Source organism: Ursus maritimus, unplaced genomic scaffold (assembly GCF_017311325.1).
Source record: "Ursus maritimus isolate PB19 unplaced genomic scaffold, ASM1731132v1 scaffold_4, whole genome shotgun sequence".
In the NCBI taxonomy this organism is placed as follows: domain Eukaryota; kingdom Metazoa; phylum Chordata; class Mammalia; order Carnivora; family Ursidae; genus Ursus; species Ursus maritimus.
Window position 1 is genome coordinate 37,456,444 of NW_024426552.1, and position 12,508 is coordinate 37,468,951.

The 12,508-nt window shown below is 37.4% G+C and overlaps 1 long non-coding RNA gene across 3 annotated transcripts in view; it reads right to left on the reverse strand.

Moving 5' to 3' along the window:
- Positions 1-1,081: 1,081 nt before the first annotated feature.
- Positions 1,082-12,508, reverse strand: part of LOC103675543 — a 38,028-nt gene continuing 26,601 nt past the window's right edge. For 2 of the 3 annotated variants that reach the window (XR_005832149.1, XR_571883.1), the window contains 2 exons: positions 2,534-2,675; positions 1,082-2,114 (listed from right to left, as the gene is read on the reverse strand). This is a non-coding gene — a long non-coding RNA (uncharacterized LOC103675543). The remainder of the gene's footprint in view (positions 2,115-2,533; positions 2,676-12,508) is intronic. The other variant, XR_571879.1, reaches the window with a different exon arrangement.

The following is a 12,508-nucleotide window of genomic DNA, read 5'->3' on the forward strand; positions in this document are numbered from 1 at the left end:
CAGGAGCCCCAAAGGTTCTATACTTCTAGCAAAATAGATGTAAGCTGTGTATAGTTAATATGTTATTCTAAAAAGTATGACTGCAAAATAAGAACTGTTTTAAGAATTTTTTAGGATTAAATTTACTTTGAATTACTACATATATGAATAATTAAATCATAGATCTGAGACTCTAAAATGTGAGCCCATAAACAAACCTTACTTATTTAGTATTCTTTGCTAAGTAACAAAAATGTGAGTAGCAATACTATTTTAGATTAAAAAAAACATAATCATGAAAAGAAAATAACTCTTCATTATAGTTTCCCATTACATTATCCATAAAAAAAAACCACACACACACACATAGCAATTATACATTCAGAATATAGACCCTAAATTTGAGGAACGATCATTTCTTGGTAATTTCATCTATGTCTATTTCAGTGAAGCAATCATAAAAGAAAACTTAGAGTTTTTATGGCAAGCATCTCAAAATCAATCCATATTTTCCTAAAGTCAAGAAAACAATATGACCAGGAGGAAACCCACTCTGACCAGATAAGAATTTTGAATCTTTAATTTGATGGTATCTATGTCTTGTGTGTTAGATAATTTATATGCTAACAACGCATGTTCCCAAGCTTTCAAGAACTTCAGAATGATGAAACAATCCACTTTTTTCCTCCTGCAATCCTCTCTCCCTCTATGCTGACTTTTAGATTTTGAAATCCAGTCCTTTCTTCTGAGCATCTGGCATAAATCTCCATCAGACCCAAGAGGAGGGGCAAATTCTGTGGTTTGCATGAGAACAGCCTGACAGCTGCCAGTTTAATCCCTTGATGATGCAAAAATTTCTTCAAGGAGGGAATCCCACTTAACATGCAAACAGTCAAGCCTGATAGAGTTGGTTTCTTTCCATTTTAGTGATATTAATTAGAATGAAACAGAACAGCATCCATTTTTTTTATCTTTTTCTGAAAAATAGTTAAAATTATAGAAAAGGAATTTTATGTCAGCATCTAGATGACTCAGACTTACATGGTAAGTTTGAACTTACATTGTATATTTACAAAATGGCAATTATCGGGCATACTAATAACTTTGAACGTACTATAATGCAATAGTCTGATAAAAACTTTGAGGAATCCTTAAACTTAAGACCCCGAATATAGGACAGAAATTGGAAAAAAGAGTTGGGCTATGGGTGGACAAAGGATGATTTTCATGCTTTTACATTTGTGCTTTTATTTTTTTTCCTGAAGCATCCCAGAGTTTTAACCAGAAAGTCTTCACTACCAGGGCAAGGATCTGGCCCGATCTTGTAATTCTGGGCAGAACTCCATCTACTAGAAAACTTCTATGCCTGCTCCCCCAAAGTTATAGTTATTTGTCCTTTCATGCCATATTCCGTGAATCCAGTCTTCTTCAGTTATGCATTCCAGCAATTCACAAGCCTTGGAGCCACAAAGAGATACAATTAAATGGAGACTTCCCGGGAGAAAGTCAAATACTGTCTCCCATGTATTGTTCTGGCATCAGCTTCAAAACCATGGCAGAAGTATTTCTCTCCCCACTGCGGTCAGCACCCCTGGGTGCATTGGTCATAATCCAAATTAGAGTTGAGCCTGTTCTGAAATCGCTCTTTGTGTCTTGGTTGAGAAAAAAACTTGCAAGAATTGACCATTTCTAGTTCCCTTTTTGTGTTTCTAATCTATTAGAGGGAGTTGTAATTATGTCTCAGTTTAACCCATGACATCAGAGACGATCTTGGGACAATTAGAATCTCATTACAATCACTATCAAATACAACTCTTTATTTATAAGTCTCATTCTTGTTTTACATCCTCCCCAGCCTGTCTCAGAGCAATAATAGCGCACACACAAATTATTTACCATCCTAGGGCACTCTTCTAAGTGCTTTACACATATTTATTCATTTTGTGAAGCACTCTGGACACCTTCTCAGATTTCCTTGATGGCCTATCCCACAGAGGCCTCCAAGCGCTGGCTCTCCTCCCCACTTTCAGACTCCGATGACCCTCTCTGCAGGGTTTCTCGAGGAAACACCAAGGGCTGAATGGCAATCTGGAATCGTAGGAGAGCCAGCTGGACGTTAAGGTGAACTTTGAACACTGATCAATGGGAAAGAACAGATGAAGGGTCACAAAGCTTCTCCCTCCCTTCTCTTCTCTGTGGCTATTCCCTATTGCAACCCTTACAGGCAATTCCCAAGTACAGAATAAACATGACTGCCAAGAGACCTGCATTTTCTCTAGGTGGTTTGCTGTGAAATAGCACCCAGATCGACAAACGTCACATCACATCATTTCACCTTCTTGGTTACCGCAGTTATCTTTTTCTCTGACTCTTACTACCCTGGGCTAGAACCACCAAAATAAAGGGCTAGCCTCTTAAATCTCCCCTCATGCTATGCTTCCTAGAAGACATGGACTAAAGTGCTTATTTAATTTCCATAAAAATCCTGTAAAGTCGGTATAGTGGTTTTGCCCTTTGTACAGATGAGGGAACTGACACAGTGTAAGTAACTTACTCAAGTTAACATGGCTGGTAAAGAGTAGGCCAGGATGTAAATACAGGCCCCGTGGGTCCAGAAGTGCGTTTTCTTCAGTCACCGCTCTGTGAGGTCTGGATCAAGAGGCCAGTTTAGAGCCAAATCTCTGTCAGCTTCATCTCTACAAGCACAGAGAATGATTAGGAAGATAAACACTGGAAATTGTCGTCTTGGGTACTGGACCAATACCACGGAAAATGTGAGAATAGGCAATGCCACAGCGTCAATTAGATCTGATATCTAATTGAATGGCAATGCCAAGGAGTATCTACTAACTCACTACATATATCTATATCTATATCTATATCTATATCTATATCTATATCTATATCATCTATATCTATATGGCAGGGTAGATATAGGTAGAGGTAGGTAGATACAGATATAGGTGTATATACCTATATCTGTATCTACCTACCTCTACCTATATCTATCTATCTATCTATCATCTATCTATCTATCTATCTATCTATCTATCTATCTATCTATCATCTATCTATCTATAGCAGGGTAGAGTTTTGTTTTGTTTCAGCACCATCAGTGCCAGGATATTCTAGAAATACCAGAAAGCCATGTGAATGAACATACTCTGGATTACTAAATTCTTTTGAATAAACCTCTGAAGAAAATCCTACATCTATCCCTTCCTTTGTATATTTCTCATGTAATAAGTAATGGCAAAATATATCTTTATTAATTTTAAATAATAAATCTATCCATAATTTAGGACAAGGCTTTTATTAATGATTGTTCTCACTAAGTTTTGACTGTGTATTATCTATCTATCATCTATCTATCTATCTATCTATCTATCTATCTATCTATCTATTTTTTTAAAAGATTTTTTTATTTAGAGAGAGTACACATGCACAAGCAGGGGAGGGGGGGAGGTAGAGAAAGAGAGAGAGAAAATTTAAGCAGACTCCATGCCCAATGTGAGCCAGACAAGGGGCCTGGTCTCACGACCCTGAGATCATGACCTGCGCCCAAATCAAGAGTCAGTTGCTTAACCGACTGAGCCACCCAGGCACTCTTTAACTATACATCTTTTCATAGTGGAACTTCTCTTTTAAAAATCAAACCTAGGGGCGCCTGGGTGGCTCAGTCGTTAAGCATCTGCCTTCGGCTCAGGTCATGATCCCGGGGTCCTGGGATGGAGCCCCGCATCAGGCTCCCTGCTCAGCGGGAAGCCTGCTTCTTCCTCTCCCACTCCCCATGCTTGTGTTCCCTCTCTCGCTGCCTCTCTCTCTGTCAAATAAATAAATAAATAAAATCTTAAAAAAAAATTAAACCCAATAAATTCTCAAATTAATGTAGCAGTGAAGACTCCTCTCAGCCAAACCTAAAAAGCAGTTGTAATAAAATTATAAAACTGGGAAGTAGACACCTGGCTGGGGAAAATATAAAGTTAATGTTTGCTTATTGTGGGTTAGAACTTGAATTGTCAACATAAAACAGTTGGGAAATCTAAACATTTATTCTTAATAATATTTTCACACACATATACATAATAAATCTGGTAACCTATTTATTGCAGAATGGACTATGGTCTGCCTCAAGCACATATAAACCATTCCATTCATTCCAAACAATCAGTTATAGTTCTTCCAGGAAATTGTGGAGGAGTCTCCAAATCCAGCTGAATTTTTTGGGAGTTCAAATTCCAAACTTCATGTTCTTCAGACTCATAATCCAAATATTATTTTTTAAATCCTCAGTCCTCTATTTCCCACATTCAAATCATCAGATTTTACCAATTCTCCCTTTACAGTGTTTTCTCAGCTTTAACATTTCTTTTCTATTTTCAGAGCTACAGTACACTCTATTTTCAGGCTATAATTCAACCAATATGGCCCTGGGCATAGTAGATACTGTACTGCATCCCACAGCTTTAGGGAGAAGCATTTCCCTGAATGACTTTGTGAATTGCATCCCTCCCCCAAATTTGTGATGCGGTTCATGTTCCCTTACAATCAAATCCTCCATTTGATCAAATGGTTTTCCTTTTCCAGTTTTCATCTAGTGGATATCAGCATACTTAAGCCCAGACCCATGAAAATATTCCTGGGGGAGAAGTGGCAGGAAAGTTGGGTAAAGTCTTCTTGGGCTGTATTTGCTACAGTATTGAATTATAATTTCCAATGTCCTTTTATGCTATTTTTATGCTGTAAGGCAGGTAATAAATCAGGCCATGGTCAGCTGGCTTCAAATTCTTAAATCATTCTCATGTGCCCCCTTCCTATTTAGAAACCTCCAACACTATTCTGTTGATTTTCGCAACGTTATCACTCAAATCCTTTAGTTAAGAGTAAACTCTACACAGTGGTATCATTGTTACATTTATTTGTATTTCTTTTCTTGGTATTATGTTGGGTTTTCTTTAAGTATATTTGATTCTTTTAATCCAACCAACTCCCAAGCACAATAGAGTTCTTCAAAGAAACATACACACATACATACGCATATCTATGTATATATTAACACACACATATACATTTTATTGTATCCTATACGTGTATATGTATGTATGCATGTATCATACACACACACATATATGCACATGATATTTATTTATTATAAGGAACTGGCTTACATGATCATGGAGGCTCATGAATCCAACCAAAACCTGCAGTATAGACCAGGCTGGAAACCCAGGAAAGCCAATGATGCAGATGAAGTCCAAAGACAATCTGACAGTATCCTGGAGAATTATCCAAAGAAGTTTAAAGAAGCTATGGCCTTTTTATTCTATTCAGGCTTTCAACTGACCAGATGAGGCTCACCCCCATTATGGAGAGCAATCCACTTATGCAAAGTTTACTAATTTAAATGGTAATCTCATCCAAAAACACCCTCCAACTTGATACATAAGATTAACTATCACTCATAATGATTATGTCTATTACTGCTCTTTAATGTTTTTTTTCCCAGTACCCACACTCTGTTTAGCAGTGGGTAGTTTATAACTTATGTGACAAGCTCATAGTGTGTTTTGCAGATGTCTGAGAAATAAATTAGGCTGGAAAAGATAATTTTGCATGGCATAATAAAAATATAATGGGTTAATTAAAATCAATTTTTATGTTCTTAATTTTTATATGTTATATCCTTAGAAATCAATGGAATTCACGATTATTGCATGTTACAAAAGTATTCTCAGTTTCGGAGCTCGCTATCACATTTTCAGATAACTCTATGGTACCTTGTAATACAGGGTAGAGGGGAACCTCTTGGCATTTAAAATCCTGGTTCTATCCTTGAGAAACTGATGCTTCGGGCAAGGTACTTAATCTCTCTGTTCCTCTGTTTACTCACCTATACAATATTAATAAGCTCTTCTCAATGGGCTGTGCTATGGACTAAATGTTTGTACCCCCTCAAAATTCATTTGTTGAAACCTTAACCTCCGAAGTGTGATGGTTGGATGTGAGACTTTTGAGAGATGATTAAGACTAGATTAGATCATGAGTATGGCACCCTCAATGAGATTATAGGACTTATTTTCAAAAAGAGGATGAGACAGATTTCTTTCTTGCTCTTTCATATGAGGAAACGAAAGAAGGCTCTCACCAGCACCTGACCAAGCTGGCACCCTGTTCTTAGACTTCCCACCCTCCAGAACTATGAGGAATAAATGTTATTTAAGCTACCCAGTGTAAGGTATTTTTCTTATAACAGTCCAAGCTAACCAAGACAGGTCATCAGGAAAATTTAATGAGTTACTATTTGTAAAGTTCTTAGAAGAATACATTAGCTGTTATTAAGTATTGTATGAGTTTGCTAAATAATAAACAAACAAACACACAAAATATTTGTCTTGTGTTAAGCAGGGGTCTTTTCACCGCTGTGACTTGACTCTGGAAAGTGCAAGATCAGCAGGACTATTTTAGCTAATTATAGTCTCAAATTCATTTAAATAAACATTTTACAGAAGTGAAAATAATGAGCTTGAAAGTGTTTGCATAGATATTTCCGTTAGTGATCAGATTTGGAAGCGCAGGATAATGCTAGCTGGTCCTGTTAGAGAAATAAAGTTGTCTGTGTCTTTACGACACACCATAACGTACAAGCAGAGGAGCGGACAGCTTATCTCTTTGATAAGTACAAAGTTAGTAAGTTTAGGGAAGTGGGGCTGGTGGGGTGTTTGGCACTGTACACACACAATCATTGATTAGCCAGTTTTCCTTTTCCAGTGTTCATCTAGTGGATATCCGCATACTTAAGCCCAGACCCATAAAAATATTCCTGGGGGAGAAGTGGCGGGAAAGTTGGGTAAAGTCTTCTTGGGCTGTATTTGCTACAGTATTGAATTATAATTTCCAATGTCCTTTTATGCTATTTTTATGCGGTAAGGCAGGTCATAAATCAGGCCATGGTCAAATATTAATACTTATAATTATATGAGGCTGCCTGAAGAACTTTGAGATGTTTCAAAAATTTGAAATTTTTTTTCTGGATTTCTAATATCAAATGCACTCTCTAAAGCAGCTTCTACAGATAAATCCTTTCTCCTGTGCTGGGTCAAAACACAAGAGCGCACATATCAATCTCCTGAGACTTCGGGGGGCAAGCACAAGTTGACTAACCAAGGAGAGTTCTGCGGCTTCGGCACTGCAGTTGCATTCAACCTCTGCTTGATCAGCAATAGACGTTGATGTCTGTTTCTAATTGCTGACTGGCTCTCCGGCTCTTGTACTATAAGAGGTTGGGTCACAATGACCCAGAAGAGTAAAAACCTGACAGTGCGGTAGCTCAGCATTTCCACACAAGTATATCCTTTCATGTTCATGTCAGACGTGGCTCTGATTCCATACCAGGTAGGGAGAGCCTTGAGGGGCATCTTAACACACAGAAATAGGGGAAAAGATCGTGAGAGTATGGTGTTGGATTTGAAGAACTTTATTTTTGAACTGTAGTGGGGGAAAAAATGTAAAGAAGCTACCCTCCCATGCTCACTCCAATCGAATATAAGAGGCTGCTGTAACCCCCACGTGTTCCTAGCCAAACTTCACATACTCACGGGAATGGCAGGACAGTCCCAGCAACAGCGAAAAGCAATGAGTCTCTCTTTCCTTACTTTTGAGAGAAATTTTCAACATATATATTGATTTCTAAGAGGTTTTTAATATATATATATATGTTTGATATTATTCTTTCAATTTATATGCTGAAAATGTAGGCTTACAGAATTTCTATCTTGTTTTGGGGGCATGTTGATGTTAAATGGATCCTAATTTTAATTTATGTTTAATTTGTAGTTAAAAAGGCCTTCTGTACCCCAAGATTACGAATTATTTACCCGAGATTTTTGCGCAAACATGACTTCTTATTTTACAAATAAATCTGTTACTGCTTTTGTACAAATAGTGAATAAATGTCCATATTTATTTATAACAACATTTATTGAATGATCCAATTTCTCTTCACTAATTTTAAATATGACATTTATAAGGCATGAAATTGCTGTTATACATGAGTCTAATCTAGCCCGTTGACCTATTCCTATGTCCACAATGTTTTTTAATTTATGAAACTTTATAGTACATTTACTGTGGGTAAAACAAGGCCTCATATTTTTATTATTTCTATTATTCTATTTCCTTATGTTTGTTCCTACAGGTGTCCTTTGAGTAATTTTTTTGGAAGATTTTATTTTTAAGTAACTTTTATACACAATGTGGGGCTCGAACTTACAACCCCGAAATCAAGAGTTGCATGTTCTACCAACTGAGTCATTCAGACACCCCGAGTAATTTTTTTCTTTGAAAAAACTCTTTAAGAATTTGACTGTGATTGATTACACAGCACTAATAGATTAATTTAGAGAGAATTGACAAATTGACAAATTCACTATTTTCCTCTTCTAGAAGAAACAAACATATATCTACCCATCTTTACTGATCTTCTCTTCTGTAATAGATTTCAAAGTTTTAATTATGTGTTTTCTATATTATTCTACCATGCTTTGTATTAAGATATTCCTAAATTTCCTTTTACCTTTTTCATAACATTTTGATCATGCTTACAGATAGGAAAGCTACTAAATTTGTTTCTGGGGGTGGCTGGGTGGCTCAGTCGATTAAGTGTCTGCCTTCGGCTCAGGTCATGATCCTGGAGTCCCAGGATGGAGGCCCACATTGGGCTCCCTGCTCAGCAGGGAATCTGCTCCTCCCCCGGCTCATTCTCTCTCACTCTCACTCACTCTCTCTGAAATAAATAAATAAAATTTAAAAAAAAATAAATTTGTTTCTGAAAGCTTTTAAATGAATTTATCAATAATATATATACATATATATATATATATATATACATATATATATATATATGTATATATATATAATCTGGGGCACCTGGGTAGCTCAATCGATTGAGTGACCGACTCTTGGTTTCAGCTCAGGTCATGATCTCTGGGTCATGAGATGGAGCCCCAGATCAGGCTCTGTGCTCAGCAGGGAGTTGCTTGATGCTCTCTCCCTCTCCCTCTACCCCTTCCCCCGCCTCTGCTTGTATGCACATGCTCTCTGTCTCTTTCTCTCTAAAAATAAATAAATTAATCTACAAAAAATTATCTTCATAAATTTGTAAAATAGTGAAAGACATTTTCTTTCCTCTGTACATAATGCCTGGGGAACATGTGCAAAAAGAGTTCTCAGACTTACTGCTATGTTTCCAAATTCACGCAGCACTAAGAGGTTCACAGGTTCACGTGCAACTAAATCATATGACTGTTTAAATTCATTTTTCCCAGATGAGACTATAATTCACATTGATATGAGTCCTGTTAAAGCATGATTCATGTTATAGAATTTAAGAGCTAGATGAAACTATAAGACATCATGAAATCCAGTCCATTAAATGTTTCCCATACCTCAACTATATTGAAGTCTTTGAAAATATTTAAAGTGGTTTCTTAGTTTTTTATGAACTATAGTCATCACTGCTCCATTGTTCCAATTCCTGGGCTTCAGTTGATTGTGTTGCATCCCATCGTCAGATGAACAGATGCCCAAGGACCAATGAGAGTGGTGGCCCTCACTTTGCAGAAAATAAAAAACTGATGTCAGGAAAAAAAAAAAAAAAACTATTGGTGTCTGCAAGGCGATCAATCTCCTCAACAGTATATCAGAGTCACTGGTTCCCCGAAGGTTGGGCAGAACCCAGGAAAACTGTTTATCAGTGTCAAGAAAGAGATTATTTGGAGAGATGTGGATAACAGAGTGACCATCTATGATTCAGCAATCTTCCTCTACAAAGTTTTCCAGTAGCAAAAATCATAAATCTTTCTTCTTTAAGTAACAAATGGATCATTATTTTTCTATATCTGCCAAGCTATGAATGAGTCAGTCTCTATCATTTATTGTCAAGAAACAGGTCAGATACTAAAGATGAAATCTAATCCCTATGTAGCTGATCAGGAATTAGGAAAAAATGGCTCATGTTTTTGGTACAGACTCCTTAAGGGGTATAATATTCAAATACATTAAAAAGTAAACATATGATATGTCATGACATCAGCTGAAGAAGCCTAAACCTTGTTGCAGAAATTCCTTTCAACTGAAGAAGGAGCATTTTCTCTTGTTGGCCGTTTGAATGGCAAGAGTCTATTAAAGCACTTTTCTATCATCCTTACTATTGTCTATGCTTTCAGAATAGCTTTACCTTAAGAATTTTTCAACTTGCAATAAGAATCATGTGGAGTTAAATTAATTATGTTTTTAATGCTGCTAATGACGTATGGCGAAGCTAATGGCAGCCCATCCTCTCTGTCACGCAAGCCACGCTGTTCCTCTTAATAACATGTGTTGGGTTTCCAATCACATAAATGATTTCCTGTTGGCCAAAATGATAAAGCAAAATCTGCCTGTACTAGGCTCTCCATTATCTGGCAACTGCCTTATTCTGGCCCAACACCTGCCTGAGGTGTGGCAGTTGTGTTGATTGGATGACAGGAAAAAAAGATGGATAACGTAAGGGATAGAATGGAGTGAAGTTCAAGAACTCAGACGAAGTGCAAGAAGGCTGTAAATGTGTTACTACTAAAGACCAAAAGGCTTATTCTACATATGCAGGTGGGTGGATGACACCAAGGTGGAGGACAGTGATCGAGAATCTCTGGCTAGATGTCCAGCCTTGTGTCCAAGCATTCTTCGCAATGACTTCAGGATCTAGCTTGCTCTTTTATGACTTTATGTCTTCGTTGATGTGTCTCCCCCTTGGAAGGCCTTTGCCCTCCAGCCAGCATGGTGAACTCCTACTGAGCTTTTAAAACTGAGCTCTTATAAAGCCTTCTCTAACTCTTCTATTATTTCTCTAACCAGAAAACCTGGTACTCACTTTCTGCCAACACTTCAGCTAATATCTACAGGCAACACATAGAAGAGATTGAGGAATAACTCTAAATATCTGGATATAATGAAAATAAGATTTCACTAAAAGATTTAAACTACAACATGAATGTTTAATGAATTGCTACAGAAACATACACAGTCACGATAGTCAGAGTAACTTCTGTACTATGGAAATTCCACACTAATAGAATTGTTGATACTAGTGCAGAGTGGGAAGAGCGAGGAAGGAATTCAAGTGCAAAGGAATGTGATTCGCTCTCTGCCAAATTCTCCAGTGAATGAAGAGGACTGAGCTAGAGATCAGGAGAAGGGAAGGAAAAGGAAAGGCAAAAGATAACTGAACATAATAGCATGAATCTAAATGGCGGAGGACATTTTACTAAAAAGCTGTGTAATAATCATCATGGCGTTGCAATGGAGAGAATAAAAGACACAATCTTATTTTCCAACCATCAAGAAAGTGAGTAGTCCAAGACTGAGAGATGCAAAGAAAGTGGTATACTCAAGGAAGATCTAGGTTTCAGCTAAAAGAAATGTAGAACTAGCTGGCATATAATCTATGACTCTTGCTTAAATTTTGTTCCGATGATCTCTTGGACATGAGTGAATACGGAGCCAATAAGCAGAGGACGTGTTCCAACCTGCTTGGCGTAGTGTTTGTTGAGCGATAAGGGCTTATGCAAGAGGAATGCGGCATGGAACTCATCTGCCAGGTTTCATGGAAATGGACAAAATAGACTCATACGCATGAGGATCAAGCAGCAAGAGTCCCTTCCTCCGATACTCTGTGCACAACACAGTAGTGTAATAATTTGTCTTTTAACACAGCTTGCCTGAAGGAAAGAAAATGCCTAGAGAATGAATATAAACATCTATTCCTCCTATAATTGTATTTCTTACTGTAAATCAATAAATTCACATATATTTGTTTTATACATCCGTCTTTTGCGAACATTTTCAAAGTTGGAAACCCTAAAGGATCATTTCTGGAATACTAAAAAGATCACTTTTCAGGCATGGCCAGGTTATGAGCCAATTCTGGATTTACTTCTATTCTCTGTACACTGAGGAACTGTATTAGAGAAATACCTCTGTAACACAAAGATAAATTATTTTTCATAAGTATGTTGCCTACTGATCTATGAGGTTTGGAGGTCAGAAATAGCATCTTATTTTCTCTTAGATCCACCAGCATCTAGTGCAGTGCCTGGTACATGGTAGGCAAACATTTAATAGTTTTTGAAAGGAAAGGAACAGTGCCATGAGCTGAATGTTTGTGTCCCCCTAAAATTCATATTTGAAACCTAATCCCCAGTGGGACGGTATTTAGAGGTGGGGCTTGAGAAGTGATGAGGTCATGAGGGCGGAGCCTTTATTAAGGGAATAGTGTCCTTATAACAGAGACCCCAGAGAGCTCTTTAACCCTTTCTGCCATGTTAGATTGCATTGAAAAGACGGCTGTCCAGATAGCAAACACTAAATCTGTCAGCACCTTGACCCTATAATGTCTAGCCTCCGGAACTGTGAGAAATAAATTCCTGCTGTAATCTACCTGGTCTATGGTATTTTGTTACAGTAACCCAAACGGACTAAGATAAACAGTTAT